At 38.0% G+C, this 25,661-nt stretch overlaps 1 pseudogene; it reads left to right on the top strand.

Annotated features, from left to right (window-relative positions):
- Positions 1–21,475, top strand: LOC146937090 (uncharacterized; annotated as a pseudogene).
- Positions 21,476–25,661: the final 4,186 nt, after the last annotated feature.

Genomic DNA, 25,661 nt, shown 5'->3' on the forward strand with positions numbered 1-25,661 from the left:
ATGTCTAATCAAGAGCCACCGATTGATCCATCTAAGATGATTGGTGGTAGGCGTGCGATGACTCAAAGCCACCGGAGGGAGAGGCAAAGAGGGCACATCCCAAAGAAGGGAAGAGGTCGGAGGGCGGATGGTTCAGGGACTTCTCAGGCTTCTGAGGCTTCTCAGGCACAGCCTGAAGAGTCGCAGGTGGTTGACCCGACCCAGGAGGTGGAGTACCTGAATTATCAGGATCACCATGATGTGACTGATGGTGCGTACGACGAGCAGTATATGCCAGAGCAGCCGCATATGCCAGAGGAGCCAGATGATGATCACATTGCAGCAGCGGCTGCCCCGGAGGTGTTACCTAAGGACCCTCCCTTTCCTAGAGGACCGCAAAACCTATCTCTGCTTCACTCTTATGCCAATCATGTGGCATTGCCGCTTGTTTTATCTTGGTTTTTCGGGTGTCAAACATTGATTAAGTTTGAACCTTTTAAACCTTTGATATCTCATTTTTCTTGGGAAGGGAAAAATAAGAAAAACCCTTGAGAATCGAGGTCCGGGAGTTGTTTTCGCTACGGGAAGGTGTTAGGCACCCATAACGACTATAGTATCCTATAGGAACCGTCTTTACTTTCTACGCGCGTGCTTTACTTTTAAATGCTATTTAAAAAATGATATTTACACCTAAGAGTTTTCTAAGCCAAGAATTGGAGGGAGAAGAAGATGTTTGAATTTTTGTTTTATTGGACTTGGAGAGGTTTTGGCCTCTTGCCTACATACCCTTTTAAGGGATCAAACTTCATGTAGTTCTCTTCCACAAAAATGTTTTTGTTTTTGTTGGTTGATTTTAATTTTGAAAATGAAATTTTGAAGAATGAGAGGGAGAGGCCTCAAGGGCATAAGATTTGGAAAAGAGTGAGGTTGAATTAGTTATTTTGCAAAGAAAAAAGTCTAAGTATGACTAAAATTCATTAAGACTTTTGTTTAAGAAAATAAAGGGAAAATCAATGGGATCTTGATCCCAAGGTTTATTTAGAAAAATATTTGAGTGAAGTTGTTCATATTTTTTGGAAAAGAGAATTTTTCTAAGTATCGCGATTCCTAAGCATACATTCCCTAAACATTCATCTAAAGTAACCATGTGATATGTGTGCATGTGTCGGTGCTTGTGTCGGTGTACATTATTAGAGTCCATTGTCCGTTACATAGGCCCTAGTTTACATGCTATGGTCTTGCAAGAATTTAAATTGCATAAAAGAAATTACAAAATCCCTAAGTTTTACATGCTAAGCCTTGGCAAAATTTAAAGTGCAAGAAACAAAAGCTAAAAATATAAGATGGAGGATGAGATGCTTATGGATGTATGAAACATGAAGTAGAGGGTTAGTAGCATAAGGCAATGAGTGGTAAAAGAATCATAGGTAAAAGAAATACTAGACACAAATGCAATGTTAACAAGCAAGAAGCAAAAGACTTCATCAACAAGGTAGTAGAATATACCTAATATGCATCATAATATCAAAGCAAGACCATGCCCTATAATTCTCATGTTGTGACAAGTTTTTCAAAAGGTTTATTTCAGCCACAACATGAAAACTACAAAGCAATGTCAAGCTCCAAAATTATGACTCATTATAAGTCTATTTTACCATTTATTCACATACTAAAGTGTTCACATAACTTGTGAAACAAGCAACTAACAAGTCAACTCACAAAACAGCAGAGAATAGCACCAAATCAGGGACATACACATTGTTAATTCATATAACACCAATTCAAGAATGTGCATCAAAACTAGGATCAAGATCATGCAATTTTCCACAAGTTTTAACACTAAACATCACAAGAAGCAAGAAAATCATCACATTATTTTTATTAACTTTTGATATGTAAAATCACCACAAAAACATCACAAAATGGATAAGAAACATGTATGAAATTTTCTAGAATTTTTAAAGGATTTTTAGGCTCAAGAACATGCAAAACTTCACAAATTTTAACAAAAAATAGTAAACAACTAACAAGAAATACCACACATATTTTCCCTCAAGTTTTAACATGTAACCATATCACAAAATGTCAAAAAAAATTGTCAAGAACACGTAGAAGATTTTTAGGAATTTTTACAAAAATTTTAGGCAAGGCAGTGGTGTAAAAAGCAAGAAACAATGTGTGAATAGCAAGAAAATCACAAGAAAACTAAAGTCTGCGCAGAAAGAAGCCCAAGCCCACACATGAATTGGATCAGGGTTACAGGGAAGCAGCAAAGGCCGTAGGATTGATCCAGATGGATCGAACCCTAGATCCAAAGGCCAGGATGCAAGGATGAATGAACCAAGACTGAACCGGACTGGTTCGCAAGAACCGGTCTGGTTTACGCTTTATAAAAGAACGTGAACCAGTTCAAACCTCATTTCATTCCTCTCCTTCTCTCTCTAAGCTTCTCTAGAGAGAGAAGCTCTGCAACTTCCTTCGTCTTCTCCAATCTTCTTCTCCGGTGACCTCAACGGCGCCGGTACGGTGGTTCGCCGGTGGCGCCACCGTACTGGAGTGGTTTTTAATGTTTTTCACATCGTTGAGTTTGCCTCTTCTTCCTCTTTTCAATTTTGAAATTATTTTTTAGAGGAGAAGCTTAGATCGGAGTAGATCTATGATTCTTTGATTCGGCCAAAATTTTGAAATGAAAAGGTGAAGAACGAAAGAAAGAGTTCGTACTCTGGTTTTAATCGGAGAAATCTTCTCTTCTTCTTCGTCTTATGCTTCTTCTCTGTGAATTTGCTCGAATCGGTACCGTTTCAACTCGTTCTCTCTTCTTTCTGTGATCGCTTCGAACTTGTCACCTACGTGACGAATTGAAGCTTGAATTGCAGAAGAGACGGTTCAGGGATGAAGATTCTGCGAAGAATCACTGAGAACCGTCAAGAACTTGCTTGATCTTAGCTTCGAATTTTGATTCTGGAAACTTAGGGCTTGTGATTATTTCTTTCGTTCTTGATGAAATTGCTACTTCTAATGATCTTGTGGTGCTTAATTCTGTATGAATTGATGAGTTTTGGACGTGGATTCAATGATTTTTGTTGTAATTGTGGATGAAGGAAACGGTTAGGGTTTGAAGCTTGCTTCAACCTTCATCGTGTTCTTGAGTTTTTTGGGTTTTGATTTGTTTGATTCTGGAGAGAGAATGGAAAGGTGTTTATTGAGTTGGCAATGAATGAATGGTTCCTTTTTGACTTGTACAGTGATGTGGCCTTTTATAGGCTGCCATGTGTATCCCTGGACCAATAACAATTTGACACCTGTACTGGATTGAATAATGGCTCGGCCTTGGATTGTTTTGGACATAGGGACCTTTCTGCAAATTTTGGAACTTTGGGACTAATCTGCAATTTTTTTAAAAAAAAAACAAAGGACAAAAATGCAATTTGCAAAAAAGGACTAAAAGCAGAATTAGAAACCTAGAGGGACTAAAATGCAAAAAAGGACTAAAATAAAATAACTAAAATTGAATTAAAATTGGTAATTTTGACTAAACGTAAAGTGAAACAAATAAAAATAACAAAACGGACTAAAATGAACCAATTACACAAATGAGGTACTTTAAAGTAACCTCTCTCTGTCAAAATTTTCATGTGAAATGACTAAAATGCCCCTAGGGACTAAACTGACTCAAAATGACTCAGATGCAATTTTGGAATGGATTTTGACATAGAATTGAAACAAGAATTTATACAAACCAATTGAAAAAGACTCAGAGACAATTTTCAGGGATTAAAACGAATTTTAACACAGGAAATGACTAAAATGCCCCTAGGGGCTAAACTGACTCAAAATGATTCGAATGTAATTTTGGAATGGACTTTGACATGAGATTGAAGCAAAGACTTATACAAACCAATTGAAAAGACACAACCAATCTTGAAGGACTAAAATGAGTTTGAATGCAGGAAATGACTAAAATACCCTTCTTCATGACTTTTGCAAATAACTTTGAAATAAGATGCAGAAAAAGATGCAATTGATCAGGGACAAATTCAAATGACTTGAAGTGCAAGAAAAATATTTTTCGATGTCTTGAAATGCAAGAAAATATAGACAAATACACAGTTGAAAAGATTTTTAAAGCTAAATTGGGAGATAAAGCAGAGTAAAATATCAGTTTAAAACAATAGCAAATTGGCAATCTTTCAAGAGTAATAGACATATATCAAAGATGGAAAAATATTTTGAGCAAGTATTTTTAGGTCCAAAATTAGGGTATAACAGCTGCCCCTATTTAAGTTTCTTTGTCCGGAGGGTCAAGAGACGAAGTCTTTGACTTGACGGGACGGAGATACTTAAATATTAACATTTGCACTGTTTTTGGACATAAAAATACGCTTTCAGATTTTCAAAAACATGAATGCCATGCAACATTTTAATTATGAATGCAAGACAATCAACTGGAGTCTACAGAGCATGCCATATCACTGGGGATCTAGGTAGACATTGACAGGGTAGATAAACCAGGGGACAAAAGGTAGGTACAAGCTGTTCTTTGGATCGAACTAGCCACTTGACCAAGAAATGAAAACAAGATATGGGTACAAGCTGTTCTTTGGATCGAACTTGCTGCTTGACTGGGGAATAGAAATACAAGATAGGTACAAGCTATTCTTTGGATCGAACTTGTCACTTGACCGAAAACATAGACATATAGGAAGGTACAAGCTGTTCTTTGGATCGAACTTGCTACTTGATTGAAAACACAAACAGATAGGCAGGTACAAATTGTTCTTTGGATCGAACTTGCTATTTGACCTGGAAGCATAGACAAAAAGTTGATACAAGCTGTTTTTTGGATCGAACTTGCGGCTTGATCAATTTTTCACAACATGTAAGGTGGTGCAAACTGTTCTTTGGATCGAACTTGTCGTTTGATCGATAACAAAATATAAGCCGGGTACAAACTGTTCTTTGGATCGAACTTGTCGTTTGACTGGAAACATAGGCATATGTAGGTACAAGCTGTTCTTTGGATCGAACTAGCCAATTGACCAATAACAAGACATATAGCAAGATACAAATTAGAAGTTTGATTTAACAAGATACAAATTGAGGGTAAGTTGATATTGACTTGATTTGAAGGTAGACATGACCATTATTGTTGGCCCAAGAGCAAATTGAGAGTGTATTAGCATTGATTGATACATTGAATTGAATTGAAAGTTGATATTGAAAAAGACATTGGAAGTTGAAAATGGTCAGAGACATAGACATAGACATGGTATTGAATTGAGAGTTTAACAGAGACATAGGTATAGGCATGGATATAGACATAGACATTGGATTGAGAGTTTGAAATTGAATTGAATTGGAAGTTGAGGTTGAGTTGAAATTGAGATTGGAAATCCAACATGTATGTATGGTATAACAATATTATGAAATGTATGAGCACATAAAATGCATGATTATGCATGTATGAATGCTTGGAAATGCATGATTGGTTTACAATCTGGCAGAGAAGTTTCGCAGAGACAGACAAAACATTGGAAGATTGGGCACATAGTGGCTCGTGCTATAACATCTACTCATGGAAATCCTCTTTGGAGAGACCGTCGTTGAGAGACGTATCGAAACCATGGCTGAGGGCAATATACCATATTACATACAAAACTTGCAGAAGAGGGAACCTTGGAAGATTCTTTGATACATGTCACCATTATTAGGTGTGTCAGTGCTGGGTAAACATTGGATGTTTGTAGCTGTGGTCAATGCTTTTCATATTATTTCATTCTTTCTTTTCTTTTATTCTTCAACCCCATTTTTGCCTGAACCGCCCTTTCGGGTTTTCGATTCACCAGGAATAAATTCTTTTCATTGCCCTATTTTTGCCTGAATTGCCTTCGTAGGTTGTCAATCAGCGGGGTGCTCATTTTTGCCTAAGCCGCCCTTTCGGGTTTTCAGCTTAGCGAGCTTTTCATTTGCATTTTTTTCAAATTTTTCTTTCATTCTGTTTTTTCATTCTTGCCATTGACCACTGATCATCCTGGGGAACAAACTGCTTGTAACATGCATTGGAATAGACGTTGACACACATTTATTCATGCATGTTTCACTGGAATGTACCCTATTGCTCAGGTTTGCTTTCAAAATAGACAGAAAAAGGTTTTTCAATTTTCAAAGATGTTCGTTTCAGACATGGATATTATCAGATAGAAAGAAAATACTTTGCATATAGCATTAAAAATAGAAAGAAAATAGAGTTTCGAACAAAAGCACAGGCTCAAATTGATGTAGAAGAGTGAGAGTCAGCCAAAGGCATAACTCCACGGATTTGCAAAGCTTGGAAAATGGTAATTTTATTGGTTGGTGGTACATTGAACACGATGACCGCTACATTTCATAGAAATTTTGAATTCATAGGTACAGAAGCTTCTGATGAAGACGATCATTGACAGTTGCAGATGCCCCAAGGGGGTGATGGTGATTTGCCAGATATAGTTACTTGTCTTTTATTATCAATCTCATTTTTGCATGAACCGCTCTTTCGGGTTTTCGGCTCATCGAGACGCTCATTTTTGCCTGAGTTGCGTACAATCTCAGCGAGCTTTTTCATATTCATTTTTTTTGTCCTTAACTTTTGCCTGGATCACCCTTTCGGGTTTTCGACCCACCGGGAAGCGCATTTTTGCCTAGGCCGCCCTTTCGGGTTTTCGACCTACCACGCTGTTCTTTTCTTTTTAGACAAAGTATTTCTTGACTATATCGGCATTTACATGATTCAGAAGTTCAACACCACCCATGTGTGTAAGGATCAAAGCACCACCAGAGAAAGCCTTCTTGACAACATAAGGACCTTCATAGTTAGGTGTCCATTTGCCCCTTGGGTCAGGTTGTTGGCTTATCCTTCTTTTCAAAACAAGTTCGCCTTCCTTGAATTCTCGAGGTCGGACTTTCTTGTCAAAAGCATTCTTCATTCGCACTTGATACAACTGTCCATGAGCCATAGCGTCCATGCGTTTCTCCTCAATCAAATTCAACTGATCATACCGACTTTGACACCATTCAGCCTCAGTTAGTTTTGCTTCCATGATCACTCGAAGAGACGGAATCTCCACTTCTAGAGGGAGAACTGCTTCCATGCCATACACCAAAGAGAAAGGGGTCGCCCCAGTTGAACTGCGCACTGTAGTACGGTAACCATGTAAGGCAAAAGGTAGCATCTCATGCCAATCTTTGTAAGTAGTGACCATCTTCTGAACAATCTTCTTGACATTCTTGTTAGCGGCCTCAACTGCACCATTCATCTGACGTCTATAAGGAGAAGAGTTGTGATGTTCAATTTTGAATTCTTCACATAAAGCTTGCATCATGCTATTGTTCAGATTGGAACCATTGTCAGTAATGATTTTGTTAGGAACACCATATCGACATATGATGTTATTCTTGATAAACTTCACTACCACTTGCTTGGTCACATTTGCATAGGAAGCAGCTTCAACCCACTTGGTGAAATAGTTAATCGCCACTAGAATGAAACGATGTCCATTGGAAGCTTTTGGTTCAATTCTTCCGATCATGTCGATGCCCCATATAGAGAAAGGCCATGGGGAAGATATTACATTGAGGGCATGTGGAGGCACATGAATCTTATCAGCATAGATTTGACATTTGTGGCATCTCTTAGCATGTATGTGGCAGTCACGTTCCATAGTTATCCAGTAATAGCCGGCTCTTAACAGTTTCCTTGACATGGTATGGCCCGTAGCATGGGTTCCAAAGGTGCCGTCATGTACATCGTGCATCAATTTCTCAGCTTCTTGTTCATCAACACATCTCAACAAGACCATGTCATAGTTCCTCTTGTATAGGATTTCTCCGTCCAGAAGGAATCTACTAGCCCATCTCCTCAGGGTCTTTTTATCCCTGTTGGAAGCACCAGGTGGATATTCATGATTCTGCAAGAACTGTTTGATATTATAATACCAAGGTTTTCCATCGTCCATATCTTCATCAGCCTGATTTGGCATATTTTCGATAGTAAACACATGAGCGGGTCTATCAAGACGATGTACCTTGATTACGGGCACATCATTCCAGTGGTTCACACGAAACATGGAAGACAAAGTAGCAAGAGCATCAGCCATCTGATTCTCATCCCGAGGGATATGGTGCAGCTCAACCTTTGTAAAGTATGTCAACAGACGTCTTGCATAGTCACGGTAAGAGATCAGCTTCTCGTGATGAGTCTCCCATTCACCCTTTATCTGATTTATGACAAGTGCAGAATCTCCATAGATATCAAGGTGCTTAATTCTCAGGTCAATGGCTTCTTCAATGCCCAAGATGCATGCTTCATATTCAGCCACATTGTTCGTGCATTCAAAAGTTATTCGTGCAGTGAATTGAATGTGGTGCCCCTGCGGAGTTACAATAATGGCCCCAATCCCTTTACCATAAGCGTTGACAGCACCATCAAATACCAATCCCCACTTGCTATTGGGATCTGGCCCTTCATCAATCAGTGGTTCTTCACAGTCTTTTGCTTTTAGATACATAATCTCTTCATCAGGGAAATCAAACTTGATCGGCTGGTAATCATCAAGAGGTTGACAAGCAAGATGCTCAGCAAGGATACTTCCTTTGATTGCCTTCTGAGTTTTGTACATAATATCATATTCAGACAACAACATTTGCCAACGCGCGATCTTTCCAGTAACAACAGGCTTCTCAAAGATATACTTGATTGGATCCATTCGGGATATCAACCAAGTTGTATGATTTACCATATAATGACGCAGGCGTTTGGCAGCCCAAACTAAAGCACAACAAGTCTTTTCAAGCATTGTATACCGAGTCTCACAGTCAGTGAATTTCTTACTTAAATAGTAGATAGCATGTTCTTTCTTTCCAGTCTCGTCTTGTTGACCGAGAACACAACCCACGAAATCATTTAACACTGACAGGTACATAATCAAAGGCCTTCTTTCCACTGGCGGGACAAGGATAGGTGGTTCTAACAGGTATTCTTTAATGCTATCAAAAGCTTCCTGTTATTCATCATTCCATACAATAGGCTGATTCTTTCTGAGCAGTTTGAAAATTGGTCCGCAGGTAGTAGTCATGTGAGATATAAATCATGAAATATAATTCAGGCGTCCGAGGAAACCTCTGACTTGCTTTTCAGTTTGAGGGGCCGGCATCTCTCTGATGGCTCGGACTTTGTCAGGATCAACTTCAATGCCTCTTTGACTGACAATGACGCCTAGCAACTTTCCCGATCTTACACCAAATGTGCACTTGTTAGGATTCAATCGCAGCTTGTACTTTCTCAGTCTTTCAAACATCTTTTTCAAGTACACAACGTGCTGCTCTTCATCACTTGATTTCACAATCATGTCATCAACATATACTTTAATTTCTTTGTGAATCATATCATGAAACAGAGTAGTCATACCTCTTTGATAGGTAGCACCAGCATTTATCAAGCCGAACGACATCACTTTATAACAGAACGTTCCCCACGGAGTGATGAAGGACGTCTTTTCTCTATCTTCAGGTGACATTCGTATCTGGTTATAGCCAGAGAACCCGTCCATAAAAGAGAACACTTTAGACTGAGCAGTACTGTCAACGAGCACATCAATATGAGGCAATGGGAAGTTATCTTTCGGACTGGCTTTATTCAAATCTCTGTAATCAACACACATTCAGACTTTCCCATCTTTCTTTGGTACTGGTACAATGTTGGCAATCCATTCAGGATATTCAGCTGTCATGAGGAAGCCCGCATCAATTTGCTTTTGCACCTCAGCCTTGATCTTAAGAGCCATGTCTGGACGAGACCTTCTCAATTTCTGTTTGACAGGAGGACATTCAGGTCTTGTCGGTATCCGATGTTCCACAATCTTGGGATCTAGACCCGACATATCTTCATAGGACCATGCAAAGACATCTGGATAATCATGTAGAAGCTGAGTAATCTTCTTTTTCACTTCTGGCTCAAGTGCAGCACCGATCTTGATCTCTCGCTTGTTCTCTTCAGTACCCAGGTTGATAAGCTCAATCTCTTCCTGGTGAGGCTGAATGGCTCTTCTTTCTCTTCCTGGTGAGGCTGAATGGCTCTTCTTTCTTGCTCAAGCAGTCGAGTGATCTCATACGGTATCTCTTCATCATCTTCCTCATCTTCAGCTTCATATACATTGAATTCAAAATTTTGAGGAACCATAGGGTCATTGTGTTCAACGGGTTTATTATGGTTCAATCTGCATACTATGATCGGGATGATTTTAGAAAAGTGTTTTTCATGCAGATTTTTGAAATTAATAAGAAAATAAAGATGTTTTGGTTTTTTCTGGCATTACCATTATTTCCAAGAAAAAGGCACTAAAAAGTACGAAAACAAAGAGTCGCGGAAAATACGACAACTTTTATTGATAACGGTAATGCCGAAACAAACATGCCCTTACAAGGATATCACTTTCGCCTTGGGCAGAGCGAAAGGATTGTTATTTTGAAAACAAAGAAAAGCATGAGCAACAAGACACATTACATGGAAGCATGCATGACTAAAGGAACATCAATGGCCTCCCAATTTCTCACGGTGCCTCCTGGTACAACAAACGTAGGCACACAACTAATTTCAGCAGCATCTTCAGCAATAGCATTAATGAACCCAGCACTATAGAAAGTTCCTGTTGAAACGCCTGAGGTCGGGGAGAACCCAAGGCCCACTTTAAGCTTGTTTTCCAAAATCTGTATCACTTTGCCCCAGCCAGCAGCTTGCCCTTCTTGAACAGCTTTCTGGGCGTCTTTCAATGAAGCCATACTAGTACTAGCTCTTCGGGGCTCTGCACCTTCAACAGTCAAGCCTTGAAATGACGTCCCTTCAGCGGACCCTGCTTCAACACAAGAGAAAGATGACACTTGGCTAACCAGATACGCTTCTTCACCATGTACAGTGACAAGCTTACCATTTCTCACAAACTTGAGTTTCTGATGTAGAGTAGAAGTTATTGCTCCAGCATCGTGAATCCACGGTCTTCCGATGAGACAACTGTAAGAAGCATTGATGTCCATGACCTGAAAAGTGATCTGGAATGTCTCAGGACCAATGGTAATTGGAAAATCTACTTCTCCAAAAACATCTTTACGAGATCCGTCAAAAGCCTTAACCAAATAACTGCTTCCCCTTAGAGAAATTCCATGATGACCCAACTGTCTCAATGTAGACTCAGGCATTACATTTAAGGACGATCCAGTGTCCACCAACACATTGGATATCATGTCAGACTTACAGTGCACTGAGATATGCAAAGCTAAGTTGTGGTATTTCCCTGCTTCGGGGAGTTCATTGTCACCAAACCCCAAGTTATTGCAAGCAGTAATGTTACCCACTATTCCATTGAACTGGTCCACGGAGACTTCGTGATCAACATAGGCCTGTTCCAGTACTTTCATCAACACTTTCCTGTGAGCTTCTGAGCTCAGAAGCAAGGACAAGATGGATATCTTTGACGGAGTTTGCAGCAGCTGGTCAACAATCTTATAATCGCTCTTTTTAATAAGCCTCAGAATTTCGTCCAGATTAGACTCTTCAATGGACTGGCCTGATGGGCCGGCGCTCTTGTCAATAGGAGGAGCAACTGGTGGAGTTATTGTGGCAACATGTGTAACCACCTTCTTCTGGAACAAGGGTGGACGGACCTTTCCGCTTCTCAGAGTTGTAATTTCTCAAGCGACGTTATCAACCGTAGCTGGGGATACCAGAGGCACTTCTACCCCATTCTCAATCATAGTTGCATCATACTTGTAAGGGATTGCCATAGTAGAGGCATAAGATACTGGGCCAGACAACCTAATTACTAAGGGTTCAACATCCGTTATCTGAGATACCCTTCCAGCAGGAGAGTCATGAAACACTGGCACAATCACACAAACATCACTGGCAATCAAGTGTTTGCTATCCATTAGGCTTTGTATGTCACCTTGCACCACACAACAACCCATAGGATTTTGAAGACATTCTGAACAAGAAGCATGATCGTGATTAAACAAAAAAGCCTGGCAAAGTTTGACATGTAGCGGTACCAAAGGAGTAGCAACATTACGGACATCTAAAGTGGGAGCTTATCGATCATATTAATGGCAACATGGTTTGGAAGTGGATAGTCAAGAACATGAGGAACACTATTTTCAAAAGTCAACCGTCCTCTGTCTATCAGATCCTTTACAACGTACTTCAGAGCATAGCAACCTTCAACATCGTGGCCTTGAGCGCCTTGATGGAATTCACGTGTGAGGTCCTGTCGGAACCTGGGAGGCAATGGCATAGGCGGAGGCTTTCCTGGTCTGGTGGCCTTTAGCAAGTAGAGTTGGGAGCAGATCAGCATACCGCATTGGTATTGGTGGGAAATAAGTCTTGGGCCGAGGACCCTGTTGTTGCTGCTGTTGCTGTTGAGCAGGAGGCTGCTGTTGTATCTACTGAGCAATGGCATTAACGGGCACTGGTGGTTGACCCGGTGGCAGGGGATATTGCTGGTAGAACGGTGGGAAGAAAGGATGTTGAGAGTACTGCATGTATTGGTAGGGCAGAGGTAACTGAGCAGCATTAATAGGAGCGACAACAGCTGTAGACTGGTTACCAGATACCATCCCTATTTCGGATTCTTTCTTCTTATGGTGGCCATTACCATACTTCTTTGGCGCGCTAGTTGAGGACTCACCCTTTTCAAGAACAATGATACCCTCTCTGACAGCCTCCTCTAGACGAGTTCCCATAGTAACCATGTCGGAGAAATTATTCGGAGCAGAGACTATCATTCTTTCAACATATTCCTTCTTCAGAGTTTTCAGGAATGTCTGTGTCAGCTCTTCCTCATCAAGCCGAGGAGAAACACGGGCAGCTGCCCCTCTCTACCTCTGAGCATATTCACGGAAGGTTTCATCTGACTTCTGAGACAAAAACTTAAGAGAATCCCTATTCGGCTTCAAGCGGGTGTTAAACTCATAATGATTTTCAAAAGCAGCAGCGAGTTCCTCAAAAGTATGGATATTGTCTTTACTTAAACTAGTGTACCAGTCTGCCGCATCTTCCATCAAGCTATCCTGGAAGCAGTGGATCATCAGCGCATCATTATCTGCGTAGTTGGCCATCTTTCGGACGTACCGAATGACATGGCTATGTGGACAAGAAGTTCCATTGTATTTATCAAAATCTGGCACTTTGAATTTCTTAGGAACCTCAAATCGGGATACCAGGCATAGATCACGAGCCTTAGCAGAAACACCGTTCCCACGGCTAGCTTTAACCTCTCGGAGCTCTCCAGCTAGCTCTCTTAACTGTTCTCTCATAGCCTCCATTATAGGGTCTTGTCCACGCGGGGTATCAACATCGATTACCTGTTGCACAGTGTGTACAATAGGATCGGTAACAACAGTAGTCACTTGAGGCATAGAGGTAGATGTAGAAGCAAGAGTTGTCACAGGGATCTGTCCTTGATTGCCAATACCAGAGATACCAGCCGCAGTATTAGGAGCATAAAAAGCTGAGAGTCCATAAGGGCGTCCATTGGGCATAACAAACCGAGCATCAGAAACCACAGTAGACAGTGGGATAGATGGAATCATTTCAGTAGAAGCTGGAACAGATGTGGCTGGTTGTTCTTGTGCAGCCATTAGAGTAGACATAGCGTCGTGAGCCTTAGCCAAGTCTTCTTTCATAGCAGCCAATTCGGCACGGAGCTGAGCATTTTCTTCTTCAAAGTTAGCCATGTTTCTTCTCTTGTACAATCTTGTTTGATGAACTCTATCTGGTTGGTAAACCTTACGAGCACGAGCCACCTTTCAGACTGCGGCAGAAGAACCAGGAGGCAATGAGCACGAGAGAAGTCTTTTGTGACTAATGAATGCATATGATGCATGAGATGTGTAGATGCATATGCAAAAAATACTCTTTTTATGTTATCAAAGGGTTTTTAGACGAATTAGAAATTTGTAAACATTACTAAACAATCGAAACATCAAAACCAGACAAAACAATCAAACATCACAAAGTCTTACAAGATAATTCCCTTTGAAATACTAAGCCAAGGGATAGACTTTGAAATGTAAAACAACAATAACAACTGGAAATAACAACGGGAAACAGAAATCCTCAAGCATAGGAAGTGGAAGCATCATCCTCAGACTCAGTCTCAGACTCATAACTGCTGTATCGGGCATAGAAGTTACGGGCACCCCTAGCCCTCTTGGAATCTCTCATAAGCAACTTATCTTTTTCTTCAATTTCTTTCCTAGCTTTAGCCAACTCTTTCTTCAATGTCAAAACCTCATGAGTCTTATGTTCATCTTTTCCATCCAAAGTCATGATCAAATTCTCTGCCTCATAGTATCTAGTCTTCCACTGATGCTTCTCTCGGCTCTCCATAGCTAGGTGCTCCTGATACATCTCCTGAGTAGGTGGTAGTAGAGGCAAAGGCATGGTTGGAATAGATGCAGACACATATCGCATGGTGGGGTAAGGCATGCCAATCTTCTCAGCTTGGTTTATCACCCACTGAGTATAGGCCTCATGAGCAATACCGGACCTCACACCCATATGCTTCACCTCTTTCTTCCGAAGCTTGGACCAAGCCTCTATGAAATCTTCTCTTATCCCCGTGGGAGCATTAGAGTAATGGAAGAAGTAAGGAGATGTAGCAAGATAGATAGGCTTCTCTTTCATCGGGAGACCAAAATGACGCAAGGCGAGCTCCGGGTTATAGTTGATTCCACCCCGGGTACCAAGAAGAGGTACATTAAGAAACTTTCCACCACCGAAGATGATTTCTTTGACTCTAGCAGCGGGAGTGAGCCAAACCACTTCATTAGGGGTGAGAGCCATGATCCTCTGTGAAATGGTCCAATTCTCTGGGTTATCATGGAAAGACTTCGGAAGGTGTGAAATAAACCAACTATAGAGGAGAGGTACACAGCAAAGAATGTATCCACGACCTTTGCCGGATCGATCGTGAATAGCATGGTATGTGTCAGCTAGCAAAGTAGGAACCGGATTCTTGGAGTGGAAGATCATAATAGCATTCATGTCCACGAAGCCATCAAGATTTGGAAAGAGAATAAGCCCATAGATGAGTAGTGCAAAAATAGCCTCAAGAGTGTCCTGACAAGTAGTTTTGAAGTTGGCTTTCCCAAGTAAATACTCCAAAGTGAATCCTCGGATGTGAGCCTTAGTGACAAGATTCTTGGAAACATCGGTGGTCTTGAGATGAAGATCACGGGCAATAACCAAAGGAGTAGGAGGATTCTCAAATCCCGCGAAAGGTACCCCCTTAGCAATAGATAGATCCATCAAGCAAGAATAAGCCTCGAGTGTGGGCACCAACTGAAAGTCGGGAAAAGTGAAGCACCGATAGTCCCGATCATAGAATTGCACTAGAGTGTGCACAAGCTGCTCATCCACATTAGTCCGGAGAAGAGTAAGTAAGGCCCCGTAACGATGTCGGAAATCGGTTGGATCCTTGATCTTGAGTGCCAAATCTCTCAAACTAGCCAAATCCACTTCCTTGAACTTGTAGGACTTAGTCTTCCCCATTCCTACAATGTTTACAAATTCAATTCGTTTAAGCCCTTCGATAAATGCATGGGGAAAAATTTATGCATGTATGCATGTATGCATGATCACATTCAAGTACGGAGAAAACATGGTGGGTTGAAATTCAAAGTCAAGGAGTCATGGGTGGACACGGTGTCCGGTGAATCTAGGACTTTGGATAATAGTAACCGGGTTCTAAAAGTTCCCAAGTCGCAACCTCTCCAACATATATCACGGTGTCACGAGACAAACACTCGCTCCATGATTATCCGTAAGAAGGTCTAACTTGAGCGTAGTATCGCGTGACGGCTAAAACTCGAGACGACACTCGGTTTAGCCTCCGCACTACATCCTAGAAAATGGCCATGGATGGGTTTGGTTATCTACGGTTCATAGCGTCATAGAACAATTAGAAGTAAAGTGCCTAAACGCGACAACATGCGCCGACAACATCACCCCCAAAATGCCTCAGCTATGTAGGATTGATTGCATAATCCAATACACGAGGCAACCCTCGGAATGAATTGTCGATTATATCCCCCCTAAATCCTAAGTTCACTCAACCCGGGTGTAGGACTTTTGATATTCTCACCCCACACGTTTGCAAGAATTTAAGCATTTATTCACATAGGAAAGCAAAAAGAAGCAAGTAAAAGAGAAAGCGCAAGCGCGGAAATAAAGACTAGGTGTAACTCTCGAAGATCCCCAGTGAAGTCGCCAGCTGTTTTATCTTGGTTTTTCGGGTGTCAAACATTGATTAAGTTTGGACCTTTTTAACCTTTGATATCTCATTTTTCTTGGGAAGGGAAAAATAAGAAAAACCCTTGAGAATCGAGGTCCGGGAGTTGTTTTCGCTACGGGAAGGTGTTAGGCACCCATAACGACTATAGTATCCTATAGGAACCGTCTTTACTTTCTACGCGCGCGCTTTACTTTTAAATGCTATTTAAAAAATGATATTTACACCTAAGAGTTTTCTAAGCCAAGAATTGGAGGGAGAAGAAGATGTTTGAATTTTTGTTTTATTGGACTTGGAGAGGTTTTGGCCTCTTGCCTACATACCCTTTTAAGGGATCAAACTCCATGTAGTTCTCTTCCACAAAAATGTTTTAGTTTTTGTTGGTTGATTTTAATTTTGAAAATGAAATTTTGAAGAATGAGAGGGAGAGGCCTCAAGGGCATAAGATTTGGAAAAGAGTGAGGTGGAATTAGTTATTTTGCAAAGAAAAAAGTCTAAGTATGATTAAAATTCATTAAGACTTTTGTTTAAGAAAATAAAGGGAAAATCAATGGGATCTTGATCCCAAGGTTTATTTAGAAAAATATTTAAGTGAAGTTGTTCATATTTTTTGGAAAAGAGAATTTTTCTAAGTATCGTGATTCCTAAGCATACATCTAAAGCATACATTCCCTAAACATTCATCTAAAGTAACCATGTGATATGTGTGCATGTGTCGGTGCTTGTGTCGGTGTACATCATTAGAGTCCATTGTCCGTTACATAAGCCCTAGTTTACATGCTATGGTCTTGCAAGAATTTAAATTGCATAAAAGAAACACTACAACATTTTGGCTCTACGACAACGCCTAATTTTTTGACGGCAAAAAAATTGTTCTAGTAGAATGTCATAGACAATGGTTTTTAGATTATGTTGTGGTAGGGCATGAAATTTATGCATTGTCTAAAAACCATTCTCGTATAGAAAACCAAAACGCTTTTTTGTTGGTTATGTTTCCCAACGATTAAAATCGTATTGCTATAACTTTTAATTATGATTAGAATTATTTTAATAAAAACAAGGTAAAAGTATAACAAACAAATAAATTCAGCGTCCCCTCAAAAAATAATTCAAACAAAGTCTGAAAAAAAAATTCCAAACAAAAATATTTGAACCCTTTTAAAGAAATATAAAAAAAAAGGATCGAACCTCTCAATTCTCAAACTCAGAATCGAACCTCCTCTCTCAACTCTCACTTCTCAATCGATCGATCCTCTCAAAGAAAATCTCACGTTACACCAAATCGACCTCCCTTTCACCAATTTCAAACCCATACACTCAATTGAACATCACTCTCACCTCACTGAAAATCTCAATCAAACCAAAACCCTAATTTCAGCCATAAATCACTTTCTTCTGCACAAACCTCTTCATCTCACGGCTCATTTTCCTAAACCGTGCCGTCAACATTGTCTCCTTGCAATATATTGAAACTTGCTCCTCCTTAAGGTATCTTAAGACTCTACTAACCTCTGTTTGAATCTAAATTGCTCTTAATTTTTGTTTAATTTTGAATAAAAGAGTACCCTTTTGTTTATTTTATCAGGTTCCATATATGTTTGTTTAATTATTAGTTAATTGAATATAAATTTTGGATTTTGTACTCATTGATGATATATTGTTTAATTATTATTACTTTTATGTGTCAAAATTTTAGAGTTTTCACTCATTGATTCCATATGGTGTTGTTTCGTATGTGTTACTATTCATTGGCCCAAAGGAATGATTTTTCTGTGCTGAAATCATATGGGTTTGTACATCGAAGGTCATAACCTCTGTGAATAATGTCTTTGTATTTTTGAAACATTAATATGATACTGTAGATACAACACCTTCAGGGAAAAGAATAATGTCTTTCTAATTTTGAAACATTAATATGATACTGTAGCTACAACACCTTGAGGGAAAAAATAATTAGTGTGGGACATATGAATACATTATTGCTATGTGTGACAAATAGTACATGTATATCGAGTAAAATTTTATCCTTTTCTTTGGTGAAATGTTTTCTTCTTTTCCATACATATGACATGAAAAATAAAAATAACATATATATAACTTCTCTAATATAACCATCAAAGAAGTTGGACTTGGAGATGGCAATGTTAATCTTGTCCTTATTGTTTCCAACTCTAATGGTTCTTTTGTCATCAAACAAGTAACACTACAAATTCTAGTTTCTTTTATTGGTTGTGTTTTATTACATGTAAAAAAAAACTAACGAGTATAACTTTGGGGTTTGAAGTTTTTTTTTTTTTTTTTCGGGAGTATACCCCTGCTGTCACAGTATAGTTTTAGCCTCTTTTTCGAGTTGTTGAGGTTTGTTTTTAGGCGTGCCATCGTTAGTGGTTGGGGTTTCTTTAGTTGGTGTAACTGGCCCTCCTATGGTGGGCATTTTTTTGTGTGTATATGTACTTTTATACCAGTTATTTCCCAGCCTACTATGCCTTGGTCAGATGGAGAATATTAATAAATTTTCCGTTTAAAAAAAAAACACGAATAGGTTCATGTATGTGGACATTTTTACACAAGGCACCAAAATTTCCCATGGGCGTGAGTTGATATGCATTTAAATCTGATGTAGTTTTTTTAAATGTCTTGTGGTGGAGTTTATGTTTCATTGGTTGCTCTTTATATATATTAGTGCATCTTAGATTGATACTTATTGAGTTTATTTATTTACTAATATTTTACATATGAATTGATAGTTGTGCTAGCTGGCATCCTATAATTTTGTTGCTGGATTTTTTTGATCTTTATATGCTTTAAGTAGGACTTTCCATCTAGTTTATGAGAGCAAAAAAATCTAATGACATATTTATCTATTTTGATCAGATCCCCTCATGTATGTCTTCTTTTTGTTGCTAAAAATTTGTATGTTCTGTTACAAAATAGTGTCAAGTTTCCTTCTTATTTTTTTATTCATTTAAAATTGAATATAGAGGCATTGGTTCTCCTTTTTTGTCTACTAACTTAAATAACCTTGTAGTTCATATATTCTTATTATTTTGATGACTTGAATAAGGTATTATGCTCTCTTCAGCCTGATGCGTACAAATAAATTATCTTGTTTTCGTGTCTAGTTTTTTGGAACAATTTTGATGGTTTTGTGTTGATTTTTCTTGTTAACGTCAGATCCTGGTTTTGTTGGCCCTTAACTGTGATTTTGGTTGGTTCCTGGTTTCTTGTTTTGTTTGGTTTCTGGCAGATATTCAAGTTTTTTTAGGTTGTTTATGATTTCAAAAAACACATTGAAATTGGAGTCTTTGCATGGTGTTGGACCCTTAGCGTTTTTTGATTGCTCAATTTTAGTTTGGGATTTCATTTCCTAGCTGTTAGTCTTGGTTTTTAGTTATTTTTTGTGTTTTTCTGCTACCTGTTAAGTTATGTGGCTGTTTGGTCATGGTTTTTAGCAGCTAACATGCTTCTTTTCTACATATGGTTTAGCAGCTAACATACAATTACTATTGCGTATATACTATTGTGTTGAACTTTCAGGATTTGATTAAAATAATTCTATATTAATGAATATAGGAAGTCAGTCAGCAAAATGCCCAAAATATAGCTCAACTGAAATGGAGACATCGAACAAGCAATAGAGGCTTTGCTATTTATAAGATAAAATATGGTATTTGTTTTAAATTGTTGCAAGTGAATATTAAATTTCGGTACTTCATTGATGTTCTTATACTCTTGTCTTGCTTGGTTTAGCATGTAAGTAACGAAGATAAAGAGCCTCCCAATCAAGCCGGATCATTATTACACAACAAAATAAGAAAGGAAAAGAGCTGGATCATGAAACTAATAATGCAATTGTGAGTTTTATTCTAAGACTTTTTTATTTGTTGGTGTCTCGACATGGCTTTTCTTTGTATGGCAGAATTTAATTTTAAACTGTGTTGGATGTTTTGTTGTCTGATATTGGCGAGTTGAGTTTGATTTGCATCATAGTTTTTGTGGTTGGCACTTTAGTTTTGCCAGACTCATTGTGGATTGTGGCATGGTTTTGGTTTTGTTAATTAAGTCGTATATGGTTTTGGTGTTGTTTTTTTGGTAGTTCTTTAAGGTTTGTATGATAGGATAAGAATTGTGCTTTTGAATATTTTGTATTCATTTTGGCACCCGATAGTTTTCCCATGTTATGTTTGGTTGGATTAGTTTGGTTGGTGTACTATTAATATCTATATTTATTTACTACTATATGTATGTTAGACAATGCTTCAAGACTTGATTGAGAAACATGGACAACCTTCTTCAGAAGCCTTTCGAAGTGTTTCAAAGTGTACTTGGCAAAGAAAAACATGGGAGATTTTGTTGCCACGAGAGAACTACAACATCGACTCTCTTGAATAGAAATGAAGAAATTTCAAAACTTAAAAGAGAACACGATGATGAGTTAAAACAGTTAAAGAGTTAAAGGATCAGATACAATAGAAGGAGGAGAAACGACGTAAGGAAACAAAACCAATGGAAGGGAAAAATCAGCTTCCTCTTCATACCATGTTGAGTCAAAACACCACTAGGTTTGATGCAGAGGCTATGGCCAGCTTTGATAACAACTCCTGCGGCTGATGCTAATAGTGTTTTGCATTCTTCTACGTCAACACATGCTCCAAATGATAATGAAGTAAGATTGAACTATATTTTATGATTTTCATTTTGTTTCTTACGTTTTAAATGTATTGTACAAAAATTGTGTTATGCTTTTTATAACTTGATGATGTATTGGTTGTGTACCTTTGATAGTGTTAAGCAATATTACAAATAAACAACTAGTATATTGAAGCACAATTGGAAGGAAAAATAATTAGGGAATAAAAAATATAGTGCGGTCGCATGGTGACAAATGTTGATGGTTGCATCTGTTGGACGAGTTCTTTGATGCATTTACCATTTTGGAAGTTTTTATTTTACAAGGGATGTTTGTATATATTATTTATTGAACATTATTACTTTTATTTTGCAGATGAATATTGATGATATCGATGAAGAATTTGAAGATTTGAAAGCACAAGATTGAGAAATATAGATGTTTATTAAGTTTTTTTGTAAAGACGTTGATGGTCTTTTGGAAGATGTTATTTTGATTGTGTATAAAGATTTTTTTTTTTTGAAGGATGATTGTGTATAAAGACGTTTGATCAAAGATGACCTAAAATTATATATTATATATCCAAACATCTTATTCTGAACAGTGTAATTTTGATATATATTTGAAAAGTATTAGATTTTGTTATATAATTGATTTATTTGAGATATTGCCTATAAAATATTGTATGAATATTATTGATGTAAAAATATTGTATGAATATTATTGATGTATTAAGTCCAATTATAATGATTAAAAAAATGATTTTCAACGTATTTAAAGCAATGGCGAGAAACCGTTGTGGTAGCAAACGAAAATAGCTCACGAACATACCTCTATCAGAACGGTTATCATAACCTACACGGTACACAAGCGTTGCAATAGGCAATATAAAAACCGTCTCCAAAATAGAGAAATTGCAACGGTTTCTTAATGGCCACGTCTGGGAACCGTTGTTTTATATAATTTTAAAAACCGTTTTACAAAGGTTCTTAAGCCTACGGTTTTATGTAAGGCGTTTCCGTTTGTGATGGAAACCGTAGCGCAAGGCAAGCACAACGCCTCAGTTTGCCACACCCGTAAAACCGTTCTAGTATCCAACCACTACGGTTTTCCGTATTTTACTACGGTTTTTTGGTGTTGTTGCAAGGCCAAAATGTTGTTGTGAAATTACAAAATCCCTAAGTTTTACATGCTAAGCCTTGGAAAAATTTAAAGTGCAAGAAACAAAAGCTAAAAATATAAGATGGAGGATGAGTTGCTTATGGATGTATGAAACATGAAGTAGAGGGGTAGTAGCATAAGGCAATGAGTGGTAAAAGAATCATAGGTAAAAGAAATACTAGACACAAATGCAATGTTAACAAGCAAGAAGCAAAAGACTTCATGTTTCACATTGTAACTCACAAGTCAACTCACAAAACAGCAGAGAATAGCACCAAATCAGGGACATACACATTGTAAATTCATATAACACCAATTCAAGAATGTGCATCAAAACTAGGATCAAGATCATGCAATTTTCCACAAGTTTTAACACTAAACATCACAAGAAGCAAGAAAATCATCACATTATTTTTATTAACTTTTGATATGCAAAATCACCACAAAAACATCACAAAATGGATAAGAAACATGTATGAAATTTTCTAGAATTTTTAAAGGATTTTTAGGCTCAAGAACATGCAAAACTTCATAAATTTTAACAAAAAATAGTAAACAACTAACAAGAAACACCACACATATTTTCCCTCAAGTTTTAACATGTAACCATATCACAAAATGTCAAAAAAAAAATTGTCAAGAACACGTAGAAGATTTTTAGGAATTTTTACAAAAATTTTAGGCAAGGCAGTGGTGTAAAAAGCAAGAAACAATGTGTGAATAGCAAGAAAATCACAAGAAAACTAAAGTCTGCGCAGAAAGAAGCCCAAGCCCACACATGAATTGGATCAGGGTTACAGGGAAGCAGCAAAGGTCGTAGGATTGATCCAGATGGATCGAACCCTAGATCCAAAGGCCAGGATACAGGGATGAATGAACCAAGACTGAACCGGACTGGTTCGCAAGAACCGGTCTGGTTTACGCTCTATAAAAGAACGTGAACCGGTCCAAACCTCATTTCATTCCTCTCCTTCTCTCTCTAAGCTTCTCTAGAGAGAGAAGCTCTGCAACTTCCTTCGTCTTCTCCGATCTCCTTCTCCGGTGACCTCAACGGCGCCGGTACGGTGGTTCGCCGGTGGCGCCACCTTACTGGAGTGGTTTTTAATGTTTTTCACATCGTTGAGTTCGCCTCTTCTTCCTCTTTACGATTTTGAAATTATTTTTCAGAGGAGAAGCTTATATCGGAGTAGATCTATGATTCTTTGATTCGGCCAAAATTTTGAAATGAAAAGGTGAAGAACGAAAGAAAGAGTTCGTACTCTGGTTTTTATCGGAGAAATCTTCTCTTCTTCTTTGTCTTATGCTTCTTCTCTGTGAATTTGCTCGAATCGGTACTGTTTCAACTCGTTCTCTCTTCTTCTCTTCTTTCTGTGATCGCTTCGAACTTGTCACCTACGTGACGAATTGAAGCTTGAACTGCAGAAGAGACGGTTCAGGGATGAAGATTCTGCGAAGAATCACTGAGAACCGTCAAGAACTTGCTTGATCTTAGCTTCGAATTTGATTCTGGAAACTTAGGGCTTGTGATTGTTTCTTTCGTTCTTGATGAAATTGCTGCTTCTAATGATCTTGTGGTGCTTAATTATGTATGAATTGATGAGTTTTGGACGTGGATTCAATGATTTTTGTTGGAATTGTGGATGAAGGAAACGGTTAGGGTTTGAAGCTTGCTTCAACCTTCATCGTGTTCTTGAGTTTTTTGGGTTTTGATTTGTTTGGTTCTGGAGAGAGAATGGAAAGGTGTTTATTGAGTTGGCAATGAATGAATGGTTCCTTTTTGACTTGTACAGTGATGTGGCCTTTTATAGGCTGCCATGTGTATCCCTGGACCAATAACAATTTGACACCTGTACTGGATTGAATAATGGCTCGGCCTTGGATTGTTTTGGACATAGGGACCTTTCTGCAAATTTTAGAACTTTGGGACTAATCTGCAATTTTTTTAAAAAAAAAAACAAAGGACAAAAATGCAATTTGCAAAAAAGGACTAAAAGCAGAATTAGAAACCTAGAGGGACTAAAATGCAAAAAAGGACTAAAATAAAATAACTAAAATTGAATTAAAATTGGTAATTTTGACTAAACGTAAAGTGAAACAAATAAAAATAACAAAACGGACTAAAATGAACCAATTACACAAATGAGGTACTTTAAAGTAACCTCTCTCTGTCAAAATTTCATGTGAAATGACCAAAATGCCCCTAGGGACTAAACTGACTCAAAATGACTCAGATGCAATTTTGGAATGGATTTTGACATAGAATTGAAACAAGAATTTATACAAACCAATTGAAAAAGATTCAGAGACAATTTTCAGGGATTAAAAGGAATTTTAACACAGGAAATGACTAAAATGCCCTTAGGGGCTAAACTGACTCAAAATGATTCGAATGTAATTTTGGAATGGACTTTGACATGAGATTGAAACAAGGACTTATACAAACCAATTGAAAAGACACAACCAATCTTCAAGGACTAAAATGAGTTTGAATGCAGGAAATGACTAAAATACCCTTCTTCATGACTTTTGCAAATAACTTTGAAATAAGATGCAGAAAAAGATGCAATTGATCAGGGACAAATTCAAATGACTTGAAGTGCAAGAAAAATATTTTTCGATGTCTTGAAATGCAAGAAAACATAGACAAATACACATTTGAAAAGATTTTTAAAGCTAAATTGGGAGATAAAGCAGAGTAAAATATCAGTGTAAAACAATAGCAAATTAGCAATCTTTCAAGAGTAATAGACATATATCAAAGATGGAAAAATATTTTGAGCAAGTATTTTTAGGTCCAAAATTAGGGTATAACACCGTTTTGGTATAATTCACAGAACGTAAGTATTGTTTTTTAAAATGTTTTATCTTTATGTTTAATCATTTTCTTTATATGTGTGTTTGTTTAATTATTATATCAACTTTTATATGTGTTTTTTTTAATTCTTTACTTTATGTTTAATTATTTTCTTTATATGTGTGTTTGTTTAATTATTATATCAACTTTTATATGTGTTTTTTTAATTCTTTTCTTTATGTTTAATTATTATCTTTTTATTTTCTTTTATTCAACTTTTATTGTTTTTTTTATGTTTAATTATGATTTAAATTGTTTTTGGTATGTGTTTTTTAAGTTTTACATGTGTTATGTCTTAAATTAAAAATATGCGCGGCAAATTAAATTTGTGATTTTTATTTATATTAGTTAAATGTTTACATTGTTTAAACTATGTTTATTTTTCTATTATTTCAGTGCCGCAAGAAGCGTTATGTAAAACCAATTAATCATGGCGCTAAGATTTTGAGTCTCGGACGTCCAAACGAGAATGTTGAGTGGTTTTGGGGCCCGCTTAGGGAGAGCGGTTTACATGATTTGGTTTTCTTGGGCTACGCCACTGTGCCTCACGCTTTGCTGATGACTCTATGTGAGAGGTGGCATCCTGAGACCAGCACTTTTCACATGCCCATGGGGGAGATGATTGTGACTTTGGACGATGTCGCATGTCTTACCCATGTCCCAATTGAAGGGCGGATATTGGGCCACCGAAAGAAGATGTTGAGATCAGAGGGAGAGGCAC

The sequence above is a fragment of the Medicago sativa genome, chromosome 3 (genome assembly GCF_051527215.1).
Source record: "Medicago sativa cultivar Bolivia chromosome 3, Bolivia_mono, whole genome shotgun sequence".
NCBI classification, from domain to species: Eukaryota; Viridiplantae; Streptophyta; class Magnoliopsida; order Fabales; family Fabaceae; genus Medicago; species Medicago sativa.